Below are 18,420 nucleotides of genomic sequence, written 5' to 3'. Positions count from 1 at the left end.
AAGAGAGCTTAAAGAAGGGAAAGGGACCTGTATGTGAAAAATGTTTGTGGCAGCCCTCTTTGTATTTGATAGAAACTGGAAACTAAGTGGATGCTCATCAATTGGAGGATGGCTGAATAAATTGTTGTATATGAATTTTACAGGATATTATTGTTTTGTAAGAAATGACCAGCAGGAAGATTTCAGAAAGACCTGGATAGTCTTTCATGAACTGATGCTGAGTGAAATGAGCAAGACCAAGAGATCATTATATACTTCAACAACAATACTGCATGATGGTCAATTTTGATAGATGTAGCTCTCTTCAACAATAAGATGAACCAAATCAGTTCCTTTTGTTCAATAATGAATAGAACTAGCTACACCCAGTGAAAGAACTCTGGGAAATAAGTGTGAACCACTACATAGCATTTCCAATTCCCCTATTTTTTTCTGCTTGCATCTTTGTTTTCCTTGTCAGGTTAGTTTTACATTATTTCAATGTCCAATTCTTGTGCAGCCAAACAACTGTATGAATATGTATACATATAATGTATTTAACATATACTTTAATATATTTAACATGTATTGGTCTATGTGCCATCTGGGGGAGGGTTGGAGAGAAGGAGGAGAAAAGTTGAAAGAGAAGGTTTTGCAAGGGTCAGTGCTGAAAAATTACCCATGAACATATCTTGTAAATAAAAATTCATATGTCTTATAAAAAAAAGCTTTAAAAATAAAAAGGAAAGAAATTTACATTATAGTTTGAGGCAATAGGGAGTCATAGAAATGTCATAGACATTTGTAGAAATGTAGACTTCTGGGAAGAAAATCTTTATTTAATGAAAACTATTAGCAGCTTTGGGGAGGATGGATTGTCATGAAAAGACTTGAGACAAGGAGATTAATTAGCAGACCATTGCAATAGTTCAGGCATTTGGTGATAAGGTCCTCAACCAAGGTCTTAGCTGCATAAACTCTGAGAAAGGAGCTGATGAAGGAGGTTTTGGTAACATAAAGAAGTAAATTGATTGGATATTCTGGGTGAGGGCAAGAATGAGGAGTTGAAGTTTCTAAAGAATGTTCAACTCTAGAAATCTAGAAAAAAATAAGGAAGTCATAAGAATAGGATTTAGGAAGAAAGACAATGAATTCTATTTTGGATGACCTGATAAAAAAAGTTAGTAAACAGACTTAGAAAAAAATGACTTATCCAAACTTACTGAGTCAGTAACTATAGATTGGAAGATTCTTAATCATTCCTGCATGGAAACCTGAAATTACAAAATCAGAAATCTAGAACTACAAAGTACTTCAGATGTCATTTTGTTCAACTCTCTCATTTTGTAAATGAGTCCCAAAAATATGAAATGATTTGCCTAAGGTTATAAGTAGTAGTAATCAATGGAGCTACTAACTCCAAAACTCATTCTTCCCTGCACAATATTGTCTCATGAACAAGGTCTAAATCAATCCAGATACTTTTCCTGGTGTCAAATTATTAACATTAGAATGGTTCTGGATAAATCAAATTCATTCTCATGGTTTTTAGATCCTAACCTAAGTCAGACACTAGCACATCACAATCAATTTTAAATATAAAGTATTGCCAGGCTTATCAAATGTGTCAATTGCTTCTATTTAAATGCATTTGAGACAGAAAAACGCAATCCATTATGGGTTTTACCAAGGTTCTCACTTTCAGAAATATATCAATTTCAAATACACTAACAATTTCAACCAAAATCTAGATGAGATCTGATATCCTTATATTATAATACTACATGGGAATATAAAATAACCTGAGCTTAAGTACAGAAAGCAAGATACTTCTTTTCTTAATTTAATGGGAAAAATTATCAATCTCACAGTCTTGATCATCTCATTATTCTCAAGAGTCTTTTATCTTCAATATGCTAAAAGGAACACCAGAGTACCTAATATTACAACTTTTTTTTTTTTTTTCTTGCAATCTCATTTATCCCAAGCATCTGCCATGCTCTCTGGAGAACATCATATCTGATAGCAACATTTTGACAAATTCTACAGTGTTGGATCTAGGCACAAGGCAAAACCATAGAGTGAACTTGGAAGTAAAATTACTTTCTTCTGATTCCTTAAAATAAACAAAGTGGAGAGGAAGGAAATAGTAGAGGATTCAAGAAGGGTTCTTTCAATGAGAATTTTTTTTTTCTTAAGACTCCCTGCTTTTTTAAAAGCTGGTATTTTGTTGGACTAATTAAGTCATAAAAGTACCCTTTAATTTTATAATTAACTTTTTTATTTGTGTTAATCCCAGGAATATAAAGCAACATTTGCTATCAAAATGGGAATAAAACTTTTATCTCTTTTTGAATCTGAATCTTAAAGGAACCTACCTCCTTGTAAGTATCATTGTTTACATTTTCATCACCTCAAAGATTCTAAACTGTGTAATACTAATTTTTTTTGGCTACAAAGGGTTCCTGCATCTAGAAGGCAAAAGCACAGCAAAAGGACTTCGGGAGAATTTAGGGAAGAGGCTTGGGTCTTGCCATCAGCAATGTCACCTTTTTCCTTTAGAATGAACATGTTATTTGGACAGTGAGAAAGAATATTGCTTGTTTACCAACTTCAAATTATCTTTGCCTTCTATTGGATAAACAAAAAGCACAAAGTAAGACTAAAAATCTGGGAATTATAGTTGGAGTCCGGCGATAAGCATTTCAATGAATTTCTTTGATAACCAATCCCAGATTCAGAATCTAAAAGAGAGCTTATAGGCAACTGGGAAAGTGTCAGGCTTTCTGTTTATGGACCCCTGAAACTCTTCTGGATTTTGTTTTTGTTATTGTTTATTTGTGGATTGATTGAATTGATTGACTGGAGATGGAAGTTCTTATTTTTATTTCTTTGCTCTTACAAAGACTGACAGCTTCCTGGATCAGCAATCTGACCATTACCAACTCATATACTCTAAAATTGTGTTTTAATAGTGGAGGATATAGATTACTCATTTCTAAAATGATTTGTGAACCTGATGATCACAAAAATGTTTTTCAGCTTTAAATCACTGATCCTATGATTCTGTAAAGTAGAAGAAATAGGATTTATAAATACTTTAATTAATGTTATTTGATTATGTGTGTGTGTGTGTGTGTGTGTGTGTGTGTGTGTGTGTGTGTGTGTATTCTCCCTTGTCATATAGGCTATGGAACTAGTTTTTCTCTGTGTGTGTCAACTGTGGAATCAGATTATATATCATATTAGAAGATGGTGAAAAGAGAAGAGAAGAGAAGGCAGGAGCAATGATGAATGTGAAGTAATAAACTCAGCTTGTTATGGAATGCATTTACAATCTGAGCAGGATCTAAAATGTCTGATTAACAGAACTCCCGATGCCTCTAGGGAGAATTTTCAAAGGGAGTAGAGATGTCTTGGGTTTGATGGAAGAAAACTAGTACCCAACTCAGCAGAATTATGTACATATACATTGTAGCACCTGAATCAGGGGAAAAGTTTAATTCTTAATGATTGATGTAGTTTCTAGTTGTATGTTCACATATGTATTTAAAGGAAAGACAATAACAAAAGAAAATTAAGAGGGGAAGATTGTGGTTGGTGAAGGTTAATGCTACCAATTACTATTTCCTAAATGATCTTGAATCATAAATAACTAAGAAATTGTGGTATTTTCAATACTATATTGTAGCTTTGGATAGACATGGAAAATTATACAGTGATACCTAGATTTATGAATATTCTGAGAACAAAAATTTCTTTGTAATGACTTCAATTGAGTAATAACAAAATCATCAGAAATAATGTAAAGTCAATCTGAGAGCTAGCAATCTAGTAGCCAGACACATGATGAAGGTATTTCACAAGGAGGTATTATTTATCCCTGCTCAAGTGAAGAGACAACAAAATCTTCTGTGGTCCAATTTGTGAGGTCTAATAAATGCTTTTTTTGGTTTGTTTTCAATTTATTTCCAGTGTCCTTCCTCCTCAACTTAGACATCTCTCCTGCATCCAAATCCATGTATCCTCTTATTCTTTATTTTGTTCTCCCTAACAGTGTAGTATAGATTTGATATGTCAGATATAACCATACATTGACTTACAAAGGAATCATCATCATACTAGTAATTCATCATTAAAGCACTATTACTGAACAATTTAGTCTAGAGGGGAAAAATCAAGAAAGATAGTGACATCTTCACAAAGTATCTGCATTCTTAAAAATTTAATTATGTCAATTACATATAAACTAAATGCTCCCTCCCCATCTTATTAAATTTTATTCATCTTTGGTAACAAGTTAGATGATGGGCATATACAGAGATATAAGATGAAGTCTCACTCTTCAAATAAAGTTAGGGAGTGAATTGGTCTTTTCTCCATCCTTACCTTTCTTGACATCTTTGTCATTTGTCATAATATTTTTTCTCCTTGGGAAAAAAAAAAAAACGATTCTCTCTGGGTTTTGGAATACTACTCTACCCTACTTCTTTTCACCTTTCTGTGACCATTTCTTCTCAGTCTCTTTTGCTAGATATTTATTCATGTCATGCCCATTAGATATGAATGTCCCTAAGATCTCTGTCTTGAGCTTTTTTTTCCTCTCATCTTATATTATTTCACTTAGTCATCTTATCAGCTTCTGTGCATTCAATTATCATAACTAATTTTATGATTCTCAGATATACTTATCTATCCCTTCTTCCCTATTCTTTAGACTTTTATATCTAACTTCCTATGGAATATCTCCAACTAGATATATTTTATGATTCAACCAATATAAAATGGAAATATTATTATCTTTTCTCCATAACCCTCCCCTTTTTTTAACTTTCCTATTAGTGTCAATGGTATCACTGGGTGCTGGTTCCTTCTTACCCATGGGGCACATCTAAGCAGTATACAATCACCCAAATACACAGCATAAGTATCATTTTTGATTCCTTACTCTCTTTCACACTACATCATATCTAGTCCACTGTCATGGCCTTTCAATTCTATCTTTGTAACAAACAAGTCTCATGAATGCCCCTTTCTCTTTTCTAATACTGCCACCAATCTGTACAGGTTCTCATCATTTCACACTTGTATAAGTGCAACAGACTTTTGGTTGGTGTCCTGTTCACCAGTCCAGTCATAGCTGTCAAGTTGTTATTCCTGTAGCTTGAGTCTGACTATGTCACACCTCCCAGTCACTAAGTTCCAGTAGCTCCTACCTACCCAGTGACTACCCATTACCTGTAGGATCAAACATGATCTACTGCCTGATTTTCAGAGTTTTTCACAACCTGCCCACTTCCTACTTTTTTAGTCACTATTATTCAGTGACTTTGGTTCCTGTGCTGTTGTTCATATAAAACATCCTACCTCCCGACTGTGGACATTTTTCTTTGGCTGTTCCCTATGCTTGGAATATTCCCTATCTTCATTTCTTGCTTTTGCATTGCTGTCTTTCTTCAGGTGTAAGCTAACATCTCTTCATTTCTGAAAAGTTTTTCCTGATCCTTCTTAAATCCCTTTATTAATTGTGTTCATTTTATCCTGTGCATCTTGTTTGTATATATTATGTACATGTTGTTTTTGATAGACCTAGAATACCTCGAGATCAGAGATTGACTTTGGTTTTTCTTTGTATCCCCAGTGCTTAGCACAGTGTCTGGTATAGAGTAGTTGCTTAATAAATGTTTATTAACTGACTAAGATCAAAACACGTTTTCTTGGGGAAGGAGCAGGATAATTATAGAACAAAGGTCATAGACTAGGATAGATAAGGTTAAGCATGCACATCTTAGATAAAAGGAAATAGCATAGCATTGATGTTGGGGAAATTAGTATTGACAAACTAAAAGTAAGGGAGGTAAAAAATGCTAACCATACTTATGCTACAATTGTGAAGGACCAGCACTAACTACCCAGTTAGCTTTATGAAAAATTTTATTCATCAATTACTTTCTTTATTCAGAATTCAGAATTGTTGCAACCCTTTTTCTTGCCCCCGAGTCAGGATATGACCTTGAACAAATGTACACTTGAAGATTACACTGCATTTTTCAAATTAAAGCATCAAGCTCACTTAAAATTCTGTTTGAAGGAATAATTACCATTAAAGAAAATTGTCATACACATTGAAAGTCAGGAGGACAAACACTATCATTAGCAGAATAAAAAGAAAAATTCTGGAGAAACATTACATTGACATGGTTCTCAGCCAAGGATCCAAATGTTTGAGGGAGTCTAGGTGTAGAAAGAAGAAAAGAGAAGAAAAAGTTTGAAAGTCCTTTTATCATTCAGTTATAAAAGACTGGAAAAGGAGAGAGCTGAAAGATTTAGAAGAGTTTGTGTACTTCCTATGACAAGAGAAAAAAATCTGTTATATGGAAATCAGAAAAGGAAGAACTTCAAAGAATATATCATTACACTTTTATAAGATTAGATTATGAAAGATTAGTAACATTTTAGTAGTTTACAATTAGGAGAAGTCGTAAAAACCAGGTATAGAGCAGAGAGAATAAAACAGGAGTTGTTCTCACCCAACTGAACATTATCTTTCTCTTCTCCATTTTTACACATTTTCTCCCTTTATTCACCACTTTCCTCCCGGAATTTGGGGAGCCTTATCTGTGATTTCATTTAGTATAAGGGACTTCTCTTAAAACGCAACTCCCTCTATAATACACACAGAAAATAATTCACAAATTTCTAACATTAGAGAGTTGCCTAGCAGAAGGATTATGAAAAAGCAAAATAATTTCAAGGCCATTTACCATTCACTCACAGAATAATCCGTCAACTAATATTTAAGTGTCTTCTTTATATATATAGTAAAATGATACATGTCAGTGAAAATGCATTATTGAGACAAAACAGGATTTCTGGCCTTCTGAAACTTCTAAATTGACAGAATATATGATTTAAATATTAGTAATAATAAGCATTATGCAACAAATCAGTCAATAAACATTAAAAAAACACAATTATGTGACAGGCAATGTGATAAGCACTAGGAGTACAAAGAAAAGAAAGAAAACATTTCTGTTCTCAACAAGTTCATACTTAAATTAGGGAGGCAATATTTTAACATCTGTGTACAAATAAGATACAAACAGGTAATATTGGAAATAATCAGGAAAGACATGTTGTAAAAAGTAAGATTATGGGTTGGGAACTGAGTAAAGCCATGGAAATCAGGAAATAGAGATGAGAATAAAAGAATATTGGAAAACAAGTAAAAATGTCTAGAATCCAAATATAGATATTCAGTGAAATAAAAGACTTTCAAGAATTGCTGATGAAAACAGCAGAGTTTAGTAGAATTTTTTACTTTCAAATACAAAATGCAAAAAAAAAAATCCTAAGGGTCAATAAGAAATAGAAATCATAAAGGATTTGATAAGATTATCCTATATGGGAAAATGTTATTTACATCTCCTAAAAACTATTTCATTAGGGCAGTTAGGAAAAATGTACAGAGAGAGAGGATTCTGGAAAGATGGGAGAGTTTGTTGGTAAATGTTAAGATCTCCTGATTTCCCCCACAAATAGAATACATTTGTGCCTCAGGGCAAATATAGACAAGAAAAATCAAGAAGATTTGGGGCAAAATGGGGGTCCTTTTGATACAGCCCAAAAATGTCTGAAGAAAAACCCTGAGCTGGAGATTAACCTGTTTGAGGTGCAGCCACCCCTGCATTAGTTCCTCAGAAACATCAAGTGAGGATTCCTTGAACTAGCTGGGTGTGGCTGGAGCCTCAGCAGGAACAACTTGAGAGACTTTCACCTCCTGGACTATTTCTGGAGTTGGGATTTGAGTCTCAGGAGACTGAGCAAATCTCAGCTAATTGGGAATGTCACATTCAGCTGTGATACTTAGATGTGGCCCTGGGTAAGAATGAACCAGCACCCAGTGAGTGTAGCAGCAGTGGGGTAGGGACTTGCAGGAGAGTAGAGCTCTTGATTTAGGGTTCCTGTTCAGAGTGGAGAGCTGAAGGGAGGCTTGATGCACCATCCCCCTACTTCCCAATTAAAGTTGCTTACACTAATACCTCTTATTTAAAAAAAAATAAATTAGTAAAGAAAAAAGTATCACACCATTGAAACCTATTATGGAACAGAGAAGATTAGGGTTTATCTTCAAAGGAGGATACTTTAGTAAAAAAAAAAAAAAAAAAAAAAAAAAAAAAGTAACATAACATGGTTCCCTGTTTATAGAGGAACCCAAAAAGGCATTTAAAATCAAATGAGAGATATTGAGGAAAAAAATAAAATAGAATAAAAACCATCCAGGAAAAACAAGAAACTTATGAAAAAAAGTTAACCAGCTAAAAAAGTTCGTACAGAGATTCAAAGAAGAAAATAATTCTTTGAAAATTAGAATTGGGGAAGAGGAAGCCAGTGAAGCTATGAGACACCAAGAAATAACAAAACAGATTATAAAGAATGAGAAAATAGAACAGAATGTGAAACATAAGAAAAAATGATCAGATATCTGGAAAACAGATCAAGAAGGGAACACATAAGAATAATTGGACTAACTGAAAGTTGTGACCAAAAAAAGAACCTTGACACATTAATGCAGGAAATAATTCAAGAAAATTGTCCTGGAGTAATAGAACATGAGGAGAAGATAAAAATAGAAAACATACACCAATCACTACCTCAAAGATATATTTTGTGGAAAATGCATAGAAATATTATTGCCAAATTTTGAAACCTCTAGATAAAATAGAAAATTTTATAAAAACAAGAAAAAATCAATTCAAATATGTTGGAGCTACAATAGAATTATACAAGATTTATCAGCAACTACCATAAAAGACCATAGGTCCTGGGATTATATCTACCAACAATCAAAAGAACTAGGCCTGCAGCAGAAAATATCATATCCAGCAAAATTATGTATAATTTTCAATAAAAAAAATGGACCTTCAACAAATTTGTAGACTTTTCCAGACTTTCTGTCAATGATACCCAAACTTAACAGAAAATGTAATATATGAGTTAATATGAAAGATTAATTTTAAGGAATTTAACATTGGACAGACCATTTAAACATGGACAATTTATTATTGTTTTTTTATAGTAGGAAAATGTGTATTATATATTTAAGATTCATATCAACAATAGGATAATTCAAAAGCAAGATTGACAGTGTTAAGGTAAAAAATAGTAACCATGTTGTACAAATGAGGTGCAGAGGAAGAAGAGACACAGAGGCATTAGAGGAGGGAGGAGGGCTCATAGTTCTGAAAACTCATTCAAAATCTATAAAGAAATAAGGGGGAAGGAATGGAAGGATGGAGAATCAAAGGGTGAGGGAAGAAGACAGGGATCCTTGGGTAGGGGGAGGTTAAGTAATAGCAAGGCAATTTATGGAACAAAATTTAATTAAAGAGGCAAAGATGTATGTATGTAGGGTGGATGAGGGTGTAAGTGTATGTGTATGTGTGTGTGTGTGTATACACACACACATATGAATACATAAATATATCTTTTTCTTAACTGTAGCTTGCTTGGGCATGGGAGGGGGATGAAAGGAGAAAAAAAAGAATAAAGTAAATAAAATGTACAGTAGAGAACTAAAGAACAATTTGCAAGGAAGTAAAGGGAAAAATGCACATTCATGAATATAATTTCCTCTGCTTACACACTTTCTTCATCTGATAATTTGTAGTTATAAATTTTAAATACTCTCTGGTATTCTGCTGGGTTCATGACAATGTTCTCTTTTGTTCTGATATATTTTGCTTTATATTCCTTCTATGTTTATTTTTTCTTACTGTTTTTAATAAAATATTTTTTAAAAAGAAAAAAATATACAGAGGCTGAAAAGAAGTGTGAGTTCAGTGAGATCATCTAAAAAAACAAAATTAAGGGAAGAGAAAGAACAATGCACTGGGAGAAGAGGAAAGGAAAAGGCAGAATGGGATAAATTATGCGATATAAAAGAAGTCTGAACGATTTTACATCAGAAGAGGGGAGAAAGAAATATATAAACCTTACTCTCTTTGCAATTGGTTCAATGAGGTAATACTATACATACTCAGGTGGGTACAGAAATCTATCTTACCACATAGAAAAGTAGGCATAAAGGAAATAAGAAAGGGGTGGAAGCTAATAGGATAGTCAATCTGGGGACATTAAAGTCAGAAACAAAACTTTTAAGTTTTTAAGTTAAGAACTTTTAAGAATGGACACAGTAAAAGTACAGAGAAAATAAGGTAAATAGGAAGAAAATACAATGGAGAAAATGCATAATTAATTATCATTATTGTGGAAAAAAATTACAGTGAGTTTCTCTGATAAAGACTTCATTTTCTGGCCATATAAAAAACTGAATGAATTTATAGGTGGGGAAAGTGAAGAGAGGGAGAGAATGTGTAAATAAAATTTTGAAAAAAATGAAGATTACAAAATGTTTTTACATGTCAATAAAAAAAAAAACTTCTCAACAAATATTCTATATAAAAGAATGAGAGGGAGAGACTAGATAGGTAGGCAAACTAAAAGAGAGTGGTTATCAGAAAATAGTAAAGATTATCAAGGAAAAAAGATTTAAAGATGTAAAAAGGAAGACTGTGAAAAGATGATTGGATTTTGCAATTAAGAGATCACTGGTAACATTGGAGGGAGAGTTTTACTTGAATGATAAGATCAGAAGTTAGACTGCAGAGAATAAAGAAATTAAAGGGGAGCATCAATTATAGATATCATATATATATATATATATATATTCAATTATAGATAGATGAGTTATGAAAAGGAGAGATATAAGATGATATCTAGCAAGGATGGATATATCAAGTGAAAGCTTTTTGAGGACTGAGGGTGACATAAGCATGTTTGTAGACAGCTGAAGGCATCTAGAAGAGGCAGACTGTAGAATAGAGAGAGCAGCAATGACAGAATCTATAGGAAAGAAGGGGATGCAATGGGATCACATGTAAAATGTGAGACAAGGTTGTAGGAGGAGACAGCAGCAGGAGACATCTGAGAAAATGAAATGGGAAGAAGAGGAATCTTCATATTTAATGACCTTGATTTTTTTATTATTATTATAGCTTTTTATTTACAAAACATATAGATGGGTAATTTTTCAACATTGAATCTTGCAAAAGCTTGTGTTCCAAATTTTCCCTTCCTTCCCCCACCCCCTCCCCTAGATGGCAAGTAGTCCTATACATGTTTAATATGCTAAAGTATATGTTAAATCCAATATATGTATACATATTTATACAGTTATCTTGCTGCAAAGAAAAATCACATCTAGAAAGAAAGATAAAACTTGAGGAGGAAAACAAAAATGTAAGTGGACAATAACAGAAAGAGTGGAAATACTATGTTGTGGTACACACATTTCCCATAGTTCTCTCTCTGGGTGTAGCTGATTCTCTTCATTACTGAACAATTGGAACTGGTTTGAATCATCTCATTGCTGAAGAGAGCCACATCCATCAGAGTTGATCATCATATAATATTTTTGTTGCCATATATAATAATCTCCTGGTTCTGTTCATTTCACTTAGCATGAATTCATGTACGTCTCTCCAAGCTTCTCTGAAATCATCCTGCTGGTCTTTTCTTAGAGAATAATAATATTTCATAACATTCATATGCCACAATTTATTCAGCTATTCTCTAATTGCTGGGCATCCATTAAATTTCCAGTTTCTAGCCACTACGAAAAGGGTTGCCACAAACATTTTTGCATATGTAGGTCCCTTTCCCTTCTTTAAGATCTTTCCTTTTTTTTTTTAACATTGCTGAATCAAAGGGTATGCACAGTTTGATAACTTTTTGAGCACAGTTCCAAATTGCTCTCCAAAATGGTTGGATTCATTCACAATTCCACTAACAATGTATCAGTGTCTCAGTTTTCCCACATCCCCTCCAACATTCACCATTATTTTTTCCTGTCACCTTAGCCAATCTGAAAGGTGTGTAGTAGTATTTTAGAGTTGTCTTAATTTGCATTTGTCTGATCAATAGTGATTTGAAACACCCTTTCAATTTCATAATCTGAAAATTGTCTATTCATATCCTTTGACCATTTGTCAATTCTCCAATTGACAAAGGCTTGATTTCTTATAAATTTGAGTCAATTCTCTATATATTTTGGAAATGATAACCTTTATCATAACCTTTGAATGTAAAAATGTTTTCCAAATTTATTGCTTCCCTTCTAATCTTGTTTGCATTAGTTTTGTTTGTACAAAAACTTTTTAATTTAATATAATCAAAATTTTCTCTTTTGTGATCAATAATGATCTTTAATTATTCTTTGGTCACAAATTCTTTCTTCCTCCACAGGTCTTAGAGGTAGACTATTCTATGTTCTTCTCATTTGTTTATTATCTCATTTTTATGCCTAGATCACGAACCCATTTTGATCTTATCTTAGTTTATGGTAGTAAGTGTGGGTCAATGCCTAATTTCTGTCATACTAATTTCCCATTTTTCCAACACTTTTTGTCAAATGTCAAATCTTATCCCAAAATCTGGAGTCTTTGGGTTTTTTACCTTGATTTTTAAAAAATAATTTGTAGAGCAAGATTCTGAACTGATAGAGTTGGTGTAGGTAAATCCATGGGAGGTATGGAGAAAGATGAAAATGTTTGAAAATGTTCCCATGGTGAGAAGTATAATAAATCAGTTAGAGAACTGAAAATGGATTTGCCTTGTAGCAGTGAGGCTTGTTATGAGATTATGAAACATAGATTAGTAATGAATCCATTCAATTAAGCACTTTTTTCCCATTTAATGGTATTTTTCTTTTTCAATTACATGTAAAAATAGATTTTGACAATCATCTTTGTAAGATACAGAGTTCCAAATTGTTCTTCCTCCCTTTATTCTTTCTCTCCTTCCCAAGACAACAAGCAATTTCATATTAATCATGCCCAATCATATCAATCATATTTCCTTAGTTATGTGGTAAGAATCAGAATGAAAAGGGAAAACCATGAGAAAAGGGGAAAGTGAAAACAGTATGCTTCAATAATATATTCAGACTCCATAGTCTTTGTATGTAGTTAGCATTTCTATCATAAATCTTTGGGGAGATTTATGATCTTATCTTACATGATTGTGATGTTAAGAAGTGCCAAGTCCATCACAGTTTATCAATGCAAATGCTTTACAGTGTACAAGGTTCTTCTGGTTCTGCCTGTTCCATTCATCATCAGTTCATATTAAGTCTTCCAAATTTTTTTTTTCTGAAATCTTCCTGCTTATCATTTCTTATAGAACAAGTATTCCATTACATTCATTTACCATAATTTGTTCAGTCATTCCTCAATTGATGGGTATCCACCCAGTTTTCAATTCTTTATCACCCTAAAATGAAATTGTTATAATGATTTTATACATTTGGGTCCTTTCCCCCTTTTTTATGATCTCTTGGGGATACCGATCTTGGTGGGGGTTACAGCAATATCACTATTGCTGGACAAAAAGGACACAATTTTATAGACCTTTGCTCATAGTTTCAAATTGTTCTCCAAAATGATTGGATTGGTTCATTACTACACCAACAAGGCATTAATGTTCCATTTTTTCCATATTTTCAACATTTTTTTGTTTTCCTTGTCTGTCAATCTGATAGGTGTGAGGTGCATTTTAATCAACATTTCTTTAACCAATAGTGATTTAGAGCATTTTCATAAGGCTGTATATGAACTCCCAAGTACTCACTTGGAAGACTGGTGTGCAAAATCTGACAAAGCCCTAAAGATGGGACCCTGTTTCATCATCTGAAAAGTGTCTGTTTATATCATTTGACTATTTATCAATTGGAGAATGAAACTGGATTTTGTATTGCTAGACAGACAGGACTTACTCTGGTTTGTGCTGATGACTTCCCTCTCCTATCACCCATAAACTGTCATACTAATCTTATCCTATAATGAGAAATAAGGAACTATTTACATCTCAGTAGTTTCTGAGTGCATTAATGCACCAGGATAAGTTATATTAACTAAAAAGTAACTCTTAAGAGTTGAGCAGAGTAAAGATATGTTCAGATAGAGATTCAAATAAATTGTAAGCCAAATCTTAGTTATATGTGATATAGTCTCATACTATAACTCCCAATTATATGGTTCTTCAAGTTTTATAAAGTGCTTTCCTCATGTGGTGAGAATATTCTCACCCATTCATCCAGAACAAGCAGGATACATCTATTTCTCAGTGTTCTAGGGTAAACTGAAAAGTCTCCTCTGATGCTATCAATTCAATCCTTCATTGGCTATGTTCTCCCCAATATTTGAAGCTAATAACTAACATTCAGTTCTATTTAATACTCAACATCAATTAGTTATCAGAAAAAGAAAGTTACTTCAAATATATAGCAATAACAAAAATAAAAACCCACCCCACAAACCATATAAATACACCAGACTTTGGATGGGGAAAGCTCAAACTTAGGCCAGTTTCTTTATATAATTGTATTTATATCGTTCATGTACAAATGCAGTTTTGGTGCTAGAAGGACCCTTGTCTCATCTATTGCTTAGAAAATATGCTAAAGAGCAGTTCTTGTTAATTGAGGCATTAATTCTGAGTCATGTACAAAACATGGACTCTGGGATATTATTCTCCTTTTACCTAAAATAAAAAAAAAATTCTAAAAGTAAGTGAAAATCCCTGTTCTTTATTCACAGGATCACATAGTGGTTTCAGTGAAGCAAGCCCAAGGCCTCTCCTTTTTAAGCATTGTCTCTCACTGGATACCATCAATGAAGAAGTCCAAAGAATTCATAAAGATTCAGCCAAATTATTAGGTTAAGGTTGACTCAGGTCTTTGAAAATACCAACAGTTCTGACTGTTCTCCTAAACACTTCTTTTGCAGATCAGAACCAATTTTAGAATGTTTATTCATGTTTAAGTCTTTCCAAGGCACTTTTCTTACATGTCATAATGACATTCCCAAACATAAGCTTCTCAGACTCTGCATCAAGAAATTGCAGGAGCAGAGTAGCCATATGCACTATGAGCAGGAGTCAGGTCTCATTACAATCACAATGTATTAAGACAAAGAGGAGGCTCTCTCATGCAATAGATTGATTGAAGGCCTTATGATCAAGTAGATGTAAATTCAAATTCTACATCCATGACTTACTGGCTCTGTGACACTATACAAATCAACTTGTGTGTGCCTCAGTTTCCTAATTTGTAAAAAGAGATAATTATAGTATCTATTTCCCAAGGTTGTTACAAGGATCAGCTGAGAGAATGTATATTAAATACATGTTTTCAAAATTTTAAATTCCATATAAATGTAAGATAGTTTTCTGTAGGTATCATAGGCATTATTATTCCCATTTTACAGATGAAAAATTTAAAGAAAAGTGTTCTGCCCAGTGCTGAATAACTTGGAAGTATTATAGTATGGATTAGAACCCAGCATCCCCTGACTGCACCACCTTACCTCTTCTGCATGCCATTTATATGTTCCTTTGATACTGTGCTGATGACTCACCAATCAGTTTTTCCTAGCATTCCTGGGGATACTCACAATACTGCAGTGATAGTCTATGCTAGAGTAATTTGACTACTGTAGTATACATAGGAATATAAACACAAACATGGCATGAGGGTAGATGTAAGTTAGGAGTCAATCTATGATATGAATTTTAAATCTCTTTAGTGACATCTTGTCTAATGTTAATTGAAAAGACTAAGAATTTTTGTAAGGAAATATGGTTGATTAAGCCAGGTGTACTTTATGATGGGTGGTTGGCTTATGCATTTTTAAAAAAAGGCATATATTAAAAGGCAAGAATGATTTGAATAAAACAGCCAAAGAATTATAAACTTGAAGGAGAGTTGTGATCTTTTATAAGGAACCTTATTTTAATACAAAAATTTTACCCCAAATAGTGCTGCCTAAATTTATCTCCTTTGGCAAAGAGATTTCAGTTTTTACCTTTATGGAAGCTTTTGAGTCATTTCCCAGGATTTCAGCAGGATGATTATAAGTTAATTATCATTACATTTGTAAAGTTACCAGCTCCACAGAGGCAGGATTACTTTTCTCATTTCCCTTTTCTCCTGTTTTCCAAAGTACCTCACTGGTTATTCCCTGTGGTGTATCAGAGCCACCTCAGAGGAAGATGGGAACGAAAAGAAAAGAACATTAAATTGTTTTCTTGAACTCCTCCCTCAGCAACCCCCCAAATTACTGAGAAGTATTGACTCAAGTAGAAGAATGAAGGGGAGGAGAAGCACCAATTCATGTTAATATGGTGAAGACAAAAAATGAAAATTCTTTGTAACAGATCTAGCAGATGAGAATTACAATTCTTGAAGTCTTTTGTTTGTTATGGTATATTTGTTTAAATAAATAGAAATAACATTATCGGGGTTCTAAAGAAGCCTACAATGGTTAACTATTGGAGATTTGTAATAAATTTCTGGTGAGGAGTCACTGCCAAGAAGCAGTTAAACAAAGGGGAAAAGATCTTAAAATAATGCACTCATGAGGGGCAGAGTGAAGATGGCAGAGAAGACACACGTGATACCCTCAAGACCAATTATTAAATTCAGCTTCAAAAATAGCTCTTGACTCATAAAATTCATGAAGATTAGAAGTACAATTTACCAGCTGAAGATAATCTGGAAGCTTGCCAGAACAAGTTTGTCCTGAGCAGCTGGAGCAGATGAGTGCAAGCACGGAGATAGTAGAGACTAATGTCTGGAGCAGACCAGGGTTGGGGGTGGCCTCTTTGGCTAGAAAACTTATAGAGATGACTCTAACATAGGCTGACTTTCTGCCTTAATTACAAAGCAATAGACAATTAAAGTCAAAGGTAGAGGATACTCTAAAAAACATCAGAACCTAACAAGATCTAGCTATACCCACCCAAAACTGGAAGTGACTCAGCACACACCACAGCACAGCTGTGCAACTGCATTCTGCAGCACAGGCTGGGGCAGTTACAAATCTGTATGACAGGGGGACACACCCTGGGCAGCCTCTAATCTGCACAGTGGGGAGCTTGGCCTGGGGCAATTGAACTTCCATGGGGCAACTGTGCTTCCCTGAGCAGAGCCACTTCTGGTGCCCTGTGGGACTATTTGCTGGGCAAGTACTAAAACTCACAGCCCCACAGTTGGCTTGGGCTAGTGACACTTAAACTGCTCAGCTCTAGCACCAGGGCAGTCACTAATCAACACAGCAGGGTTCTTTGCAGAGCACTTCCACAGCTCAATCCAGACCTAGTCACTTCTGGTGGGGAAATTTTCCCAGAGCACTCCTGTACCTCACAGCTTTTTGCACCCCATTGGCAGGACAGCTACTATCCATACACCTATTCCTGCTTTGCAGAGGAAACTGGAAACCTCCTTGCCCTGAAGGCAGACCCTAAAGGCTTTAAAAACTTGTTTAAAAATGCTTGATAGCTTCTATACAGAAAGAGAGCAGGTTTTCAATCCTGATGAGACTAATAGTAGGCAGTCTACAGACAATTGTTAGTCCCCAATACAAAAGGTTCTCCTAGAAGAGACCATTAAAAAATTTAAAGAGAGCTAGAAGAAAAATGGGGAAGGGAAAGAGAAGCTATGCAAGAGAGTAACAACTTCCTGAAATATGAATTGGAAAAGATAAAAAACTCTCAGGAAGTGCAGGAAAAAAGAATTTGTGAATTGGAAAAGGTAAAGAACTGACAGGAAATTAGGATTTGTGAATTAGAAAAGATAAAGAACTCCCAGAAAAGTAGGATTTGTGAATTGGAAAAAGAATATAACTCACTAAAAAAAATATATATTGAAATGGAAAAAAATTCCATAGAACAAAACAACTCATTTAAAAACTCAATTGGACATATACAAAAAGAAATTTTAAAAAACTAATAAAAAATAACTTATTAAAAATCAGAACTGAAAAAATATGGATGGTTCATTGAGAAATCAAGAATCATTCAAGCAAAACAAAAAAACAAAAAACAAACAAAAAAAATTAGAAAAAAAATATCTACTTGGAAAAACAACAGACCTGGCAAATACATCTAGGAGAGATAATCTGAGGATTATTGGACTTGCCAAAAATTATGATGAAAGAAAGCCTAGATATTATTTTACAGAAAATCATCAAAGATAACTGCCCAGATGTAATAAAACCACAAGGTAAAATAAGCATTGAAAGAATTCATTGAATGCCTTCTGAAAAAGACCCTAAAATAAAGACTCCACAGAATATTGTTGCCAAATTTCAGTACTCTCAGACTAAGGAAAATATTACAAGCAGTCAGGAAAAAACAATTCAAATACTGAGGTGCCACAATAAGGGTCAGTCAAGATCTGGCTGCCTCCATATTAAAGGATCAAAGGACCTGGAATCTGATATTGCAAAAGGCAAAAGAACTTGGAAGAATAAACTACCAGCTAAGCTGAGCTTTTTCTTCCATGGAAGAAGATGGACATTTAATGAAACAGATGAATGCCAC

Source organism: Sminthopsis crassicaudata, chromosome 3 (genome assembly GCF_048593235.1).
Source record: "Sminthopsis crassicaudata isolate SCR6 chromosome 3, ASM4859323v1, whole genome shotgun sequence".
NCBI classification, from domain to species: Eukaryota; Metazoa; Chordata; class Mammalia; order Dasyuromorphia; family Dasyuridae; genus Sminthopsis; species Sminthopsis crassicaudata.
The sequence above is the reverse complement of the archived record's forward strand: the minus strand, read 5'-3'. Positions refer to the sequence as shown.